Source organism: Pseudorca crassidens, chromosome 1 (assembly GCF_039906515.1).
Source record: "Pseudorca crassidens isolate mPseCra1 chromosome 1, mPseCra1.hap1, whole genome shotgun sequence".
Lineage (NCBI taxonomy): Eukaryota > Metazoa > Chordata > Mammalia > Artiodactyla > Delphinidae > Pseudorca > Pseudorca crassidens.
In genome coordinates this window covers 28,286,427-28,298,859 of record NC_090296.1, presented here as the reverse complement: position 1 = coordinate 28,298,859, position 12,433 = coordinate 28,286,427, and the positions used below count along the sequence as shown (strand labels likewise).

Sequence of the window (12,433 nt, the reverse complement as noted above, 5' to 3'; positions counted from 1 at the left end):
CCGACGAGGCTCCAGACCCGAGTCCTAGGGAGCGGCCGGGCGCCGAGCGGGGCCAGAGGCCGGGCGGGCGGCGCGGACCTGAGCGAGCTCGGGCGGCAGTGCGTGGAAGGGGCCCTCGAGACGCGGGCTTCACCGCCCGGCGGAGCCCAGCCCGCAGCTTCTCCCGGGACGCTCGGAGCCTGCTGCCCGGGGCGCCGGCTGAGCCAGGCAGCGCCCAGTGCTGGCCCAGGAGAGGGGCCCCCAGCTTGGCTCCGGCTCTTCCAGGCCGGCCACCTTGGGCGGGGGCAGCAAGGTGTGGAGCCCAACGCCTGCGAACAAGTCTCCTGACATTAGGCCTCTGCAGAGATGCAGCTCCAGACCCCCAGGAAGGCAGTGATTTGCTCTGGTACGTCACAGTGCCACCTTATGCCATCCCCATAATCCTCAAGGGTGAAAGAATTATCAACCCTATGCTATAGATGAAGAAACTGAGGTTCCAAGAGTGCCCCTCCCTGTATACGTTGTACATACATATGTACTCCTGAAAAGTGTGTGTGTGTGTGTGCGTGTGCGTGTGTGTTTAACATACAGAGACAAAACCCATGCCATGTGGCTGTCTCTTCAGCCCATGCACCATCCTCCTGGCCAGGCACTCAGACGGCAGGCACCTGGCGGGGGCTTCAGCACTATTTCCTCTTGTGGCAAGCAGTTTTCCGGGCCCTGCCTGCAAGCCGGCCACATGTGGCTTGGAGAGTGGCCTACTAGTGCAGCATTTCCTCCTGGTCCCGGGAGGAGGAGGAAGTGCTCCAACATGGCAGGGGTCTGCCGGAAGGGGTCTGTGTGTGCGTGTCTCTGTGCCTGTGTGTGGGCATTTGCGTGCAGTTGTGAAGATCCACGTGTGCTATCAGTCTCTGTGTGGTCTGAGTGTCTGTGTGCATCTGCTGTATGTGCAAATGTCGCTTTGTGGGCGTCTGGTCTCTTGGTATCTCTGTATGCCTGTGTGATTGCGTGTGTGTGTGTGTGTGTGTGTGTGTGTGATGGATGTGCCTGATTTTTCTTCTGTGTTTGGAAGTGTGTCTAATGTGCATTCAGTGGGATTGTGAACTTGTATGCCTGCCTGTGTCTTTGTGTGTGTGTCTTCGTGGGTGAGTATCCGGGCCAGCTTCTGTGTGTGACTGTGCATCTCTGTGTTATTTGTGTATGCCTCCCACGGTCCTCGAGTGTTCATCACCACCACCACCCTCCGCGCACACTTCCTGGCTACGAGAACCTGGCAGGATTTGGGGTCATGGGTTGGCCTGGGCCTGGGGCTGGTGGGCGGCTGGGAGAGAGGAGGGAGGCCTGAGAGGTGGCCCCTACATCTCACATTCCAGCCAGGAAAAGAGAGGCCAGGGCAGCCCCAGCTCTCACCCCAGTGACCTCTGCGTCCGTTGCCTGCCCGCCCACCCACGCGGGGCTGCCGGAGATGCTGCCTCCTGCCTGGCCGGCCCCAAACCCGGAGGTCCAGGAGCCAGGGGCCAGTCACCAGCCAGCTAAGGGGGGGCAAAGAACTTTCTGACAAGCTCCAACATGCTAAGGCTCATGGAGCAGACAGATTCCTTCCTGGGCCCAGGGTCTTGGTGGAGGATGTCTGGGCATCGCTGGGGTGAGTAGATGTGTGTTTGTGCATATCTGGATCATATATGCTTGCTCATGATATCTGTGTATACATATGCATGTTTTGGATTTGTGAATGTGGACATGGGTGTGTTTTGTGTATGAGTGTGTGTGTTGAAGTATCTGTTTTGTATATGCTTGTCTATAACTGAGTGTTTTGAGCACTTATGCATTGGGCACCTTTGCCTATAACTGTGTATGTATAAGGGTGCATAGATTGTACGTGTTGTGTGTGTTTGTTTTCATTTATCCGTCCTTTCATGCAACATGTATTGCTTCAGCCCTACTATGTTCTAGGCACTGGGCATGTGGTGTGGTGGTTCCCTTGAAGTTTACGTTCACAGCCAGGGCCAAGGAGGGGGGTGGTGGGTAGGTACAGATGGGTGGGAATGCTGCAGCTCCCTTTCTACTCTCTGGAATAAGCTTGATGCCTGGGCAGTGTCTGCGATTCCTACAAGTGCACCTCAGTCTTTTTGTCACTAAACTGGAGACCATATCCTTCTAAACTTGGCTTCTTGGGTTGCGAGATGAATTAGCTAGGGTAGGCTAGGGGAAACCAATTAGACTTTCAGAATATCCATGAGTCAGATAGAGGTTTACTGTTACTCACATCCAGTCCAGGGCAGGTGTGCTGAGGCTCTGCTGTCCTGGATTGTGACTCCAGTCCTTACCAGCTGTATAACTTCAAGTAACTTCCTTTACTTCTCAGAGCCCAGACTTCCTCCATCTAAAGTGGGAATAATAACAGTGCTTACCTCATAGGTGAGGACTGCTAAAGCACCTGGGGTACAGGAAATGGTAGCTGTTAGGCATGATTTCTAATTCAACTTTTGATTCTTATTAGAGATATAAAGACACTGCAGGGCTTCCCTGGTGGCGCAGCAGTTGAGAGTCCGCCTGCCAATGCAGGGGACACGGGTTCGTGCCCCGGTCCGGGAAGATCCCACATGCCGCGGAGCAGCTGGGCCCGTGAGCCATGGCCGCTGAGCCTGCGCGTCCGGAGCCTGTGCTCCGCGACGGGAGAGGCCACAACAGTGAGAGGCCCGCGTACTGCAAAAAAAAAAAAAAAAAAAAAGACACTGCAGAGTAGAGTCCTCACCATCTTGGACATGAGACAGAAAAAGAAGAATCTTATGCTTCTGCCAAATGCAGAGGAGAAAAAGGATGCAGGGATTTGCGTGCGCGTGGATGTGCATGTGTGCATGCATGTACATGCGTGCACACACACAGACACACACACGCAACTTCTCACCATCACCATCCAGGCAATCAGTCCCCAGCTGTCCCTGACACCTTCTGAGTAGATCCAGGTGCTGAGCACTGGTAGCATCAGCGTTCACAACTCAACATTTAGCTGTAGGATGGTGATCATTTGTTGTTGTTTCAGGGAGAGAACAAGTATTTTTTGAGCACTTATTATGTGTCAAGCAGTGTGCCTGCCACTTTTAGCACTTCGACTCATTGAATTCTCATAACAACCCTATGAGGTAGGTTTTAAATATTCCCATTTTGAAGATGGGAAAATGGAGGTGCAGGGAGTTTAAGTAATTGGGCCATAGACCTTTAGCTACCAGGGAAGGAACAGAGATGGGGATCAAGCTTAGGTCTTTCTCCAGCGCTCTTTCCAGTGAGCACAAGCTCTCTCTGCAAGCAGGTAGCAAATACCTTGAAGGCAGAGCTGGTGTCCCAAAGCTTTTCTCGATCTCCCCTTTGCTGGAGCAGAGTGGTTGCTTGACAAGCTCTGAAGGTTGGTGTGTGGGAGACAGACACTGTCATCCCAGGCCTGGAATTGACCCTGTCACAGGTAAATACAGGTAAACACAAGGGTCTAGGCCGTAGAAACACTGATTGGACCATGACAGTAGTCACCCTGAGCAGCCATGGGTTCTAGTCCTGCATGCTGGGCTGCCTTCCGGGGCTGCCCTAAAACACAGGGCTTCCCACACCTTGCATCAGTCACGGTCTTAGCCCGAGACGCTTGCGTCAGCCCATCCTATTTCTTGGCTTTTAGCTTCCTGACTCATTTTCTCATTTTGGCCTGGCCTCTTCGGAGTCTTGACCCTCTGATCTATTTCCCGACTATGACCTCTTCTGTCTCCCTTGATGACATCGAGCATCAGCCTCTGCAGTGGCATCTCAGGTGGCCCTAGAGAAGCACACTCCCTCTGACCTTGTCCCTGAGCCCCAGATCTGGATGTGGCCAGAGGTGGGTGAGCAGCAGAGCGTCCAAGGACTAGAATCTCCTGTTTCCTGGCTGGCAGGGAGAGCGGCAGCGGGCAGCGCAGGTTGAAGGCCTGTCCGCTATAGGCTGGACGTGCCGCAGCCACCAGCTAGCCAAAGTCACCAGCAAGAAGATGGCTGGTTGGCCTCTCTGCCTTCTCCTCCTGCCTTCTGGGCTGGGATTTCCTCAGCCTCAACCCTGAGCCTCTCTCCTCCTCTCCATGCACTTCATTCAGGCTCCAATGGCCTCCCTGGCTGCCACCACTGGGTGAGACACTCCTCACCTAGGCTCCCCCAGCACTTGGAATTTCCCTCCCATCGCGGTGCCTGGCCCTCAGCACCATCACTGCCCAGATGCTGGTCTGTCTTTCCTCAGTCTGTAAGATCTGAGAGGGCAGACACTTGTTCACCCTTGGATTCCCAGCACCCTGTGCAGTGCCCGGCACACAGTAGGGGCTTACTTGATGTTTGTTGAGGTGGGCCCATCCTCAGAGCACTCTCTCCTCTCTCCACAGGGAAAACGTCCCAAGCCTGCTCATTCTTTACGCAGATGTCCTTCAGCCCGCAGAGGTAGCCCTTCTAGACCCTGTGCTCAAGACAGCTTGTGTGGGCCTCTCTGGTGGGGTAAGTGTGGGAAAACAACTTCCCGTTGCCATGTAATCATGCCCTGGGATGGTCACCACAGCCCTGCCAGCCCCCAGGGGACAAGGCTCACGCCTCGCCTCGGCCCAAACACCAGAACCCCGTGGGAGGCCTAGGGCGGGTCCGAGTTGGAAGGGAGACAAAAGCAGAGCCCACGGGAGACCCAGTGGTTCCCAGGGCTGGAAACTAAGATGGCGCCCACCACGAGGCTGCGAACAAGGGCGGCCAGGCAAGGTGCCTGCGGCCTTGTCCCAGGCCTTTGGGGCAACGTGTCATCACCAAAGGATCAGAAACCCGTACTTTGGGAACTTGGCAGCCGGGCCTGGGTTTTTTGTGTTTTCTGTAATTATTTCCCTTTTGTTCTCCCTTAGTATTTTAGTAAAGCCCTTTGTGAAAATGCCAGCTGGTCTCAGCTGTGCTAAGTGGAATGACAAAGGGGTACTCTGTGCATGCTTGGCCCTCTGCTTTAACGGAGGGATGTAGCTTAGTGGCGGCAGCAAAGTCAAGGAACACCAAGGGCACAGGGAGGCTCTGGGGCCACAGCCAGCACCTCGTGTCCAGCAGCCTCACTGACACTGAACTTCCTTCCAGGCTCTTCCAGACTGGAAGAGCTTTATTGAAACCAGACGGGCTGGAGGGCCGGCCAGCTGCTTTGAGGGAGGGCATTTGTTCAGATCCCAGGGTGTCCAAAGCTCTCGAGAAATCCAGAGGCCGGGCACCTGCTGTGCTCCGGCTACCCAATCAGGGGCTGTCCTCCGAAGCTGGGGGTCCTTGGCAAGCTGCTTTCCAGGAACTGAGCCTCTGAGCTGGTACCATAGCTGCTTCCCCTTTCTGCCCTCACAGCTCAGGGCCCTTGCTAAGCCTTGGTCCCCTGCCTGCTTGCTGCCTACCGGGGTGGACACAGTGGGTCCCTCCCCAACTGCTGGGACCCCCCACATCCTATTTCCTGTGACTATTCCCCCTTTCTCCTCCTAGCCCCTCCTCTCTTTCCCATTGTGTCTCCCAGCTGCCCTGGTGCGAGGCCCCGGGGAGACTGTCCTCAGGAACAATCTCCCCTTTCTCTCTGTTGTGTAAGTGATACACGAGGAGAGGAAGCAATTTGTAACTAATCGGCTGTGATGTGGAACAGAGCTTTCTGAGAACTGGAGAGTCTGTGACAGCTCCGGGCTGTCCTGCCTCTGCAACAGCTGGGTGGCTTGGGTGGCAGGTCAACCTTCTCCTCCCCCACTCCACCAAGGAGGCCTGAGGGATGATGGCGGGTAGTAGCTCCCGCCGGGGTAGTACCTCTTGTGTTCCAGGCAAGCAGCAGAAGGGAGAGGGATGGGCAAGGACTAGCTGAGGCTGTGCAAGGAAGGAGCGTCAGGCAGGGATTAAGAGCCTGGCTCTTTCTAGCTGTGTGACCTTGGGCAAGTCTTTTCAGCTTTCTAACCCCATCTCAGAGACTGGTTGTGTGGCTTGAGTGAGAAAGTGGAAGTCGATCACATAGCAGAGTGTCTGGTACACTGTGAGTGTTTAATAACTTCAGCTGCTATAATCATTTCCTGGGGAGAGGGGAACGAGGTGGGCCAGATTACCCCCACTGAGCTTCAAGCAGACCTCGCCATGGTCACCATGGTTACCACGGATGGCAGGAAAACCATCCCAGAGGAGGCAAGGCTTCTGGGTTATTCTTCTGCCCTTCAAGGGGTGGAGCCAACCTCAGAGACCTCCTTCTCCACAGAGTGGGAGAGGATGGGAGAGGAGAGGGCGCCCACATCCATCGGGCCCCTTCTCTGTACCATTCACCTAAGGAGACAGATGCTCCCAGGTCATAGACAATCACAGTTAATTATGACTTAGCCTCTATAGAACCAGAGTCAAGCTGCAAAGTGCTACGGGAGCAGAAAGAGTGGGGAGAAGGCTGCTGGTGCGTGTGCGTGCACGTGTAGGGATGGGGGATCAAAATCAATATTGGACCTCCCTGGCCTGAGAATCCTGACCGTCCCTTCCCCCAGACGAGGCACCCACCCAGAAGCTGGAAGGGGAAGGGAGATGGGCCCTAGAACCAGGGCCTAATGCTTCCTGGGGAAGGAGGTCTTAATGCCCCAGCCACTTCATCAAGGTGGCAGTGTGACAAAAGTCTTCTGCAGGGACTCCCCCAAAGGAAAAACGTCCTGCCTACTTTCTGGGTAGTAACTGAAGGACTTCCTAGCACTTGATGGGGGTGGGGCACTTGGGGAGAGGTAGAAGAAAATAGCAACCAGAAGCCCCACCCCCACGCCTCACCCTCAGAGCACCATGTCCAGAGGCTGCGGAGTCTGGGCAGCCAGTCTGTCTTCCGTTCGGCCTCCCAGAGCTGGCAGGGGACGAAGGACCCAGACTCTTGGCTCGGTGCTTCCCCAGTGTTGGGAGCCCAGGGGGTGGCAAGGGGCTTCTGTTCTCGTCAGGAATGACGTTGTCTGTTATGGGGCGAAAGGTCAGTGGAGACAGTATAGACTAAACATCTCATAATTGGAACGGCGTGGATCTGGGTGAGGATTGCTGTGAGGGCCCGTATCTGTTCCATTTTAATGTCATCCCTAAGAGTGTTAGTCCTTGGTCAAGCTGTCATTCTGCACTTCGGAGGGAGGGGGCCAGGCCGGTGAATCGGCAGGGCTCTGAGCTACAATGGGAGAGAGAAGGAGCTGCGTCTTCTGTGGGTCCTTCGCTCATTCAGCCCTGCTCAGTGCCAGCCCCTGGGCTCACTGCTGGGGACACCAAGACAGCGATGGTGCTGGAGGAGCTTCCGGTGCAGCGCGAAGGGCTTAATAATGCTGTCTTAAACAATACTAAGTCTGTGCAAAACAAAGCCTCCAAGGCCGCTGCTGCAGGCCCGTGGTAGCATGCGGGTGGGCGGCTCTGAACCTTAGATGGCCGTCTTCTCGAGGGCATTCAGACATGTGAGAGAGTGTTCCAGAGACTTTCCGGGAGGTCCACAGAGGACAGAAGTAAGGCTTCACATGGAGAAGGTAATGCTTGTGTAGCATCTCACAAGATGAATGGAAGTTTATCAGGAATCAAAGGGTGGAAAGAGCATTGTAGTCAAGGGGAGTACCTTGGTGAGGTATAGATCCTTTGAGGGACATAGAGGAATCTGGTGCGGCTGGACTGTGTGCAGGGTGCGGAGGGTGTGCATCTGTACCTGGAGATGAGTCTGGAAGGGAAGTCTGGAGTCAGATTGTGAAGAGCTTTGCAGGTCATACTGGGAGCTTGTAGTTTATTCTTCGAAGGGCTTCAAGGAGCCACTGCAGGTTCTTGAGCAAGGGGGTGACATGGCCAGATGTGGAGGGTTGGCCTGGAGGCAGGAAGACCAGATCTGTGCTTATCATAGAGTTGAGAGAGGCCTGAATCAGGACAGTGGCTGTGTGAGGAGACGGGATGGGACCCAGTGCCACCCAGATAAAAGAGTTCACTTCCCAGCCATCTCTGGAGCTGGCAGTGACTTTATGCCTAAGTTCTGGCAATCCTTGCCCCTTAGGGCTTCTTAGAGTTTTGGGTGTACATGGAAGTTTGGGGTTTGACCTTTGGAAAGTCTCCTTAAAGGAAGAAGCATGTCTTACTTCTCTATCTGCCAAGCTTTTGCCTGGAACTTGAATATGATGGTAGGAGCCCTTGCAGTCATCTTGCACCTTGAAGATGAGTTGGAAGGAAACTGGGTCCCTGAAAACTTTGCAGGGTCTTCATAACAGCCCTGGCCTATTTAACTCCAAAATTATTTCATGTGAGGAGAAAATTAATTTCCATCTTGTTTAAGTCGTCATTATTTTGCAGTTTTCTGTTAACACATGTGCTATTCCACATTTTGCCTTATAAAGGTGAGAACATGAGTTCCACAGTTCTATATGAGTTTTATGGAAAAAAGACTGCTATCGTCCATGGCTTATCCTGGAGAGTGAGTCAGATTACTGCTTCCTAGGGAGAACTGGCGCTCTCCAATCCCCTCTCAGTTCGAAGCAGGCATGGGGAGGCCACAGTTAAGGGTACAGATGTTGTGGGCCAGCTGAGCTGGACCTGCCTCCCCAGCCGCATCCCTCTTTTCCCAGCTCTCATCTTCTCCCAGAGAGCACAAGAAGGAAACTGTGCTGGGGACAAGGGATGCAGAGGGGAGCCAGATTAGTTACTCTTATGGTTGGATTCCCAGGGGTGGAGGAGACAGAAAGTCTAGCAGAGCTTTCAGCAGACAGACAGTGGACCTCCAGCTGGCCCCTTGGGCCCCCGGCTCTCTTATGAGTCAAAGAACACTTGGCTGCTCCTCCAAAGATCTTCCTCTTCCTCCAGCTCCCCTCATCTTGGAGAATACCAGGGGCCTCGAATCTATAGCTCAAGAGACCCTAAGGGGGCAGAATTGGCGCCTGCCTTGGGTATTATGTGGTGAAGGTGGGAGATGGGAGTGGAGATGGAGCTGACAGCTGCACTTTAACTCTCTAACTTTCCAGCTCTAGCTTTAGACCAGAACAGCTCTGGTGAGTCCAATTCGCCCCAATTATGAATCAAATGATCCAGATGATGTCATATACTGTGAATCACTTCCCTTCCTTCCAGGAACCTGCAGGAGTTCTCTGGAACCCATATTTACTTAGCACTTGCTATGTGTCAGGTCTTTTGTACACATGTGCGATCTCACTCCATCCTCACAATAGTCCTGAGAGTCGGCATTGCCCCATTTTAGTGATGAGAATGATGAGGCACCAACAGGTTAAGTAACTTGCCTTAGGTCACCTAGCCAGTAAGTGACGGAGCTGGAACTTGTCAAGTGATACTAGACACTTGACCCCAAAGACCAGGTTTTTTTGTGCTGGACAGTGCTGGGGAGCCCCAGTGGCAGGGAGGCCTATTCTCAAAGTCACAGAGGGCAGTTTCCAGGTATCCCCAGACCTAGATCAGGGTGTGAAGGAGGGTCCTTGGCATCCTCCCTTTCCAGCCCTGCTGCCTCTCACCGCATCTTACCACCCTCTTTTCCTCCAGGCTCATCTTCACGTCTTATTTTCTGTATGCAAAAGGTTTTGAATGACAGTGGATTTGTGATTCGGCCAATAATAATACTAATGAACCTTACAGAGATTTCCTGATTTCAAACCCCTTTCACATACTTAGTGTGCTGAAAACACCCCGTGAAGCAGCCAGATGAGGGGATGGAAGGGACTTGTCCAGGGCCACACAGCTATGAGCGTAGGGGTAAGGACCAGAACTCAGTTTCCCAGCTCCCACTTGGTACTTGGATAATGGCAAATACCATATGCCGCATGGAGTCTGACCTCTGACCTCAGACCTCTTAGCCCTTTTTGAATGACATCTATCCTATTCCAGGCCCTGTTCTAGGTAGTACTGGGGGAGAGTCCAAGAACTAAGCCACTTTCAGCCCCTGTGATGTTCAAAACCTGGCAGCACTAGGAGGAAAAGCTGAGGAGTCACCCCTAAGACCAGAGCCAGTATAAGCAGTGATGGGTGAGGGGGTCTCAGAAGAGTCAGTTGGAGGGATCACTCTCCGCAAGTGTGCCGTATCCCTCCAAGGACCAAAAATCTTCATAACCATGTGCCACATTCATGAAGCTTGCTGTATCCTAATACCACCTACACTAGTATTTGTTTGTTTAGATTGATTATTTTAACTTAAAAAAAATTTAAAGGAAACTTTATATCACTACCTTAAATAGCAAAGTAACTGTAAAAATAAATTAAATTATAGCTGAATAATGCCAGTGAAGACTCTGAGCCTAAGGTCTGCTCTTTTTTGTTAAAAAGGACATTTAGCAAGTGTTAATGAGTTGTTAGAGACACATTAGCCCCTAACTGAGGCTTTCTTTTTAACTCATTAGAAGGATGGAAAGAGAATTGGAAAGGGGAAAATTTTCTTACTCCATGACTCCGTACTATTAAAGGCTAGCTAAAATCATCTCAAACACACCCCAGATCATCTCATATGCTGTCCATACTTTGAGAACCCATGGCATAGAAAAATGAACATCCCAATCCCATAGTCAGGGTAGGTGTAATGTCTGGGGAGCAGACTCTCACTGGCAAGGAAGCCTCAAGTCATGTTCTCTCTGAAAAATAACAAAAAGGATAGGCAGGCTTCTCAGTTTTGGTACATGTTTTTCCAACTTGCAAAGAGTTGTGTGTTGTTTTTTTTCTTTCCCCAAGCATATGAAGCTCACAGCCTTATGCAGCCCAAAAGATCTCTGGGTAATTTTCCTCTCTATTATGGCTGCAAAAACTCATGTAGAGAAGGTCACAGGGCCCATGCAAGGTCATCCAGCAGGTTACCCCACAAAATACTTTGCAAATGCTTGATGGTCCTCTCTAGTCACCCTGTCCTCAGGTAGGTGAACACAGCATCACTTTGTGTGGGAAGCCTGTCCTGCATTGTAGCAAACCCAGACCCTCAGAGGCTGGTCCTGGAAGAAGAACTTCTGGAAGAGCCATCCTGTGAGTCTGATCTCTGCCCTGAAACAGGATTCACCTTCTCATGGGGGTCTCTCTGTTCCTGATGCCCTCTGCTCCCACATTTTTGGTCCCAGTGGGCACTCAGGGGAAGGAAGGACAAAGGAGGTACAAACACTGAGGGAAGGGGAATGGCTCACTGTCCAGAGCCTGAGATAGACATCTGCCCTCCAGTGTCAAGGGCCTGGGATGGGGGCCTCAGTTCCTGGCCTGTACCTGCCTCCATGAGGACAGCTCATCTGCAAGCCTACCACCTAGGGTTCCTCCTACACTTTGCAGTCTCTTCCTCTTCTTTGGTCCAGGTCCAAAGAACCCCATTCCCAGGCCTCTGCCTGGCCAGGCCTTTCAGCTCAGGGTTGGCTCTTGCACCAAGGGATGCAATTTTCATAACTGGTCTCAGCAATGCTTTCCCTTCCATTGAGACTCACCTCTTACATTCAGGGTGTGGCCTAGGGGTATAAACAGTCACTCTGTTTTAATTAAACAGTATACAGTCAGCCCTCCGCATCTGAGGGTTCTGAATCCAAGGATTCAAATAACCACGGATTGAAAATATTCAGTAAAAAAAAATTCCAGAAAGTTCCAAAAAGCAAACTTGGATTTGCTGCATACTGACAACTATTTACATAGCGTTTACATTGTATTAGGTATTGTAAGTAATCTAGAGATAATTTAAAGTATATGGGAGGATGTGCATCGGTTATATGCAAATACTATGCCATTTTATTTTATTTTATTTTTAAAAATATTCATTTATTTATTTTATTTATTTGGCGGCATGAGCCAGGTCTTAGTTGCGGCACGTGGGATCTTCATTGCCCCATGCGGGATCTTTTAGTTGCGGCATGGGGGCTCTCAGCGGAGGCATGCGGGATAGTTCCCTGACCAGGGATAGAACCTGGGGCCCTGCACTGGGAGGGTGAAGTCTTAACCACTGGACCACCAGGGAAGCCCCTACGGCATTTTATATACGGGACTTGAGCATCTTCGGGGGGTCCTGGAACCAGTGCCTGGCATATACCAAGAGATGACCATATATCCATTGTAGAAAATACGAACTAACATAAAGAATAAAATAAAAATCACCCAACCGCATCACCCAGAGAAAACCTCTATTAATATTTTGTTTTATATTCTTCTAGATTTGTTTTCTATGCACGCATATCTTATCTCTTATAAAAATGGCATCATATTGTTTGTAGCACGCTATTCTTCATTTTATCATATTTTGGTAATGTCTTTTCATATTAGTAGTAAAAATTCTACAGCCTTGCTGCTTGAAGTGTGGTCCAGGCACCAGCAACATCAGCTTCCCCTGGGAGCTTGATGGAAATGCAGAATTTCAGCTATCACCCCAGACCTGTAGAATCAAAATATTCATTTTAACAAGATCCCAGGGATATTCTCGTGCACATTAAAGTTTGAGAGTGCTGTAATGTGGCGTCATTTTTAATGGTTGTACTCCCAGGGAAGACTT

The 12,433-nt window shown here is 51.6% G+C and overlaps 2 long non-coding RNA genes across 3 annotated transcripts in view; one reads left to right on the top strand and one right to left on the bottom strand.

The window, feature by feature from the left end:
• Nucleotides 1-56: 56 nt before the first annotated feature.
• Nucleotides 57-12,433, top strand: part of LOC137220718 (uncharacterized) — a 23,547-nt gene continuing 11,170 nt past the window's right edge. Inside the window, exons 1-2 of the long non-coding RNA XR_010941762.1 lie at nt 57-385; nt 4,371-4,479. This is a non-coding gene — a long non-coding RNA (uncharacterized lncRNA). The remainder of the gene's footprint in view (nt 386-4,370; nt 4,480-12,433) is intronic.
• LOC137220705 (uncharacterized) overlaps nt 11,355-12,433 on the bottom strand; it is a 23,196-nt gene continuing 22,117 nt past the window's right edge. For both annotated transcript variants that reach the window (XR_010941756.1, XR_010941753.1), the window contains exon 4: nt 11,355-12,316. This is a non-coding gene — a long non-coding RNA (uncharacterized lncRNA). The remainder of the gene's footprint in view (nt 12,317-12,433) is intronic.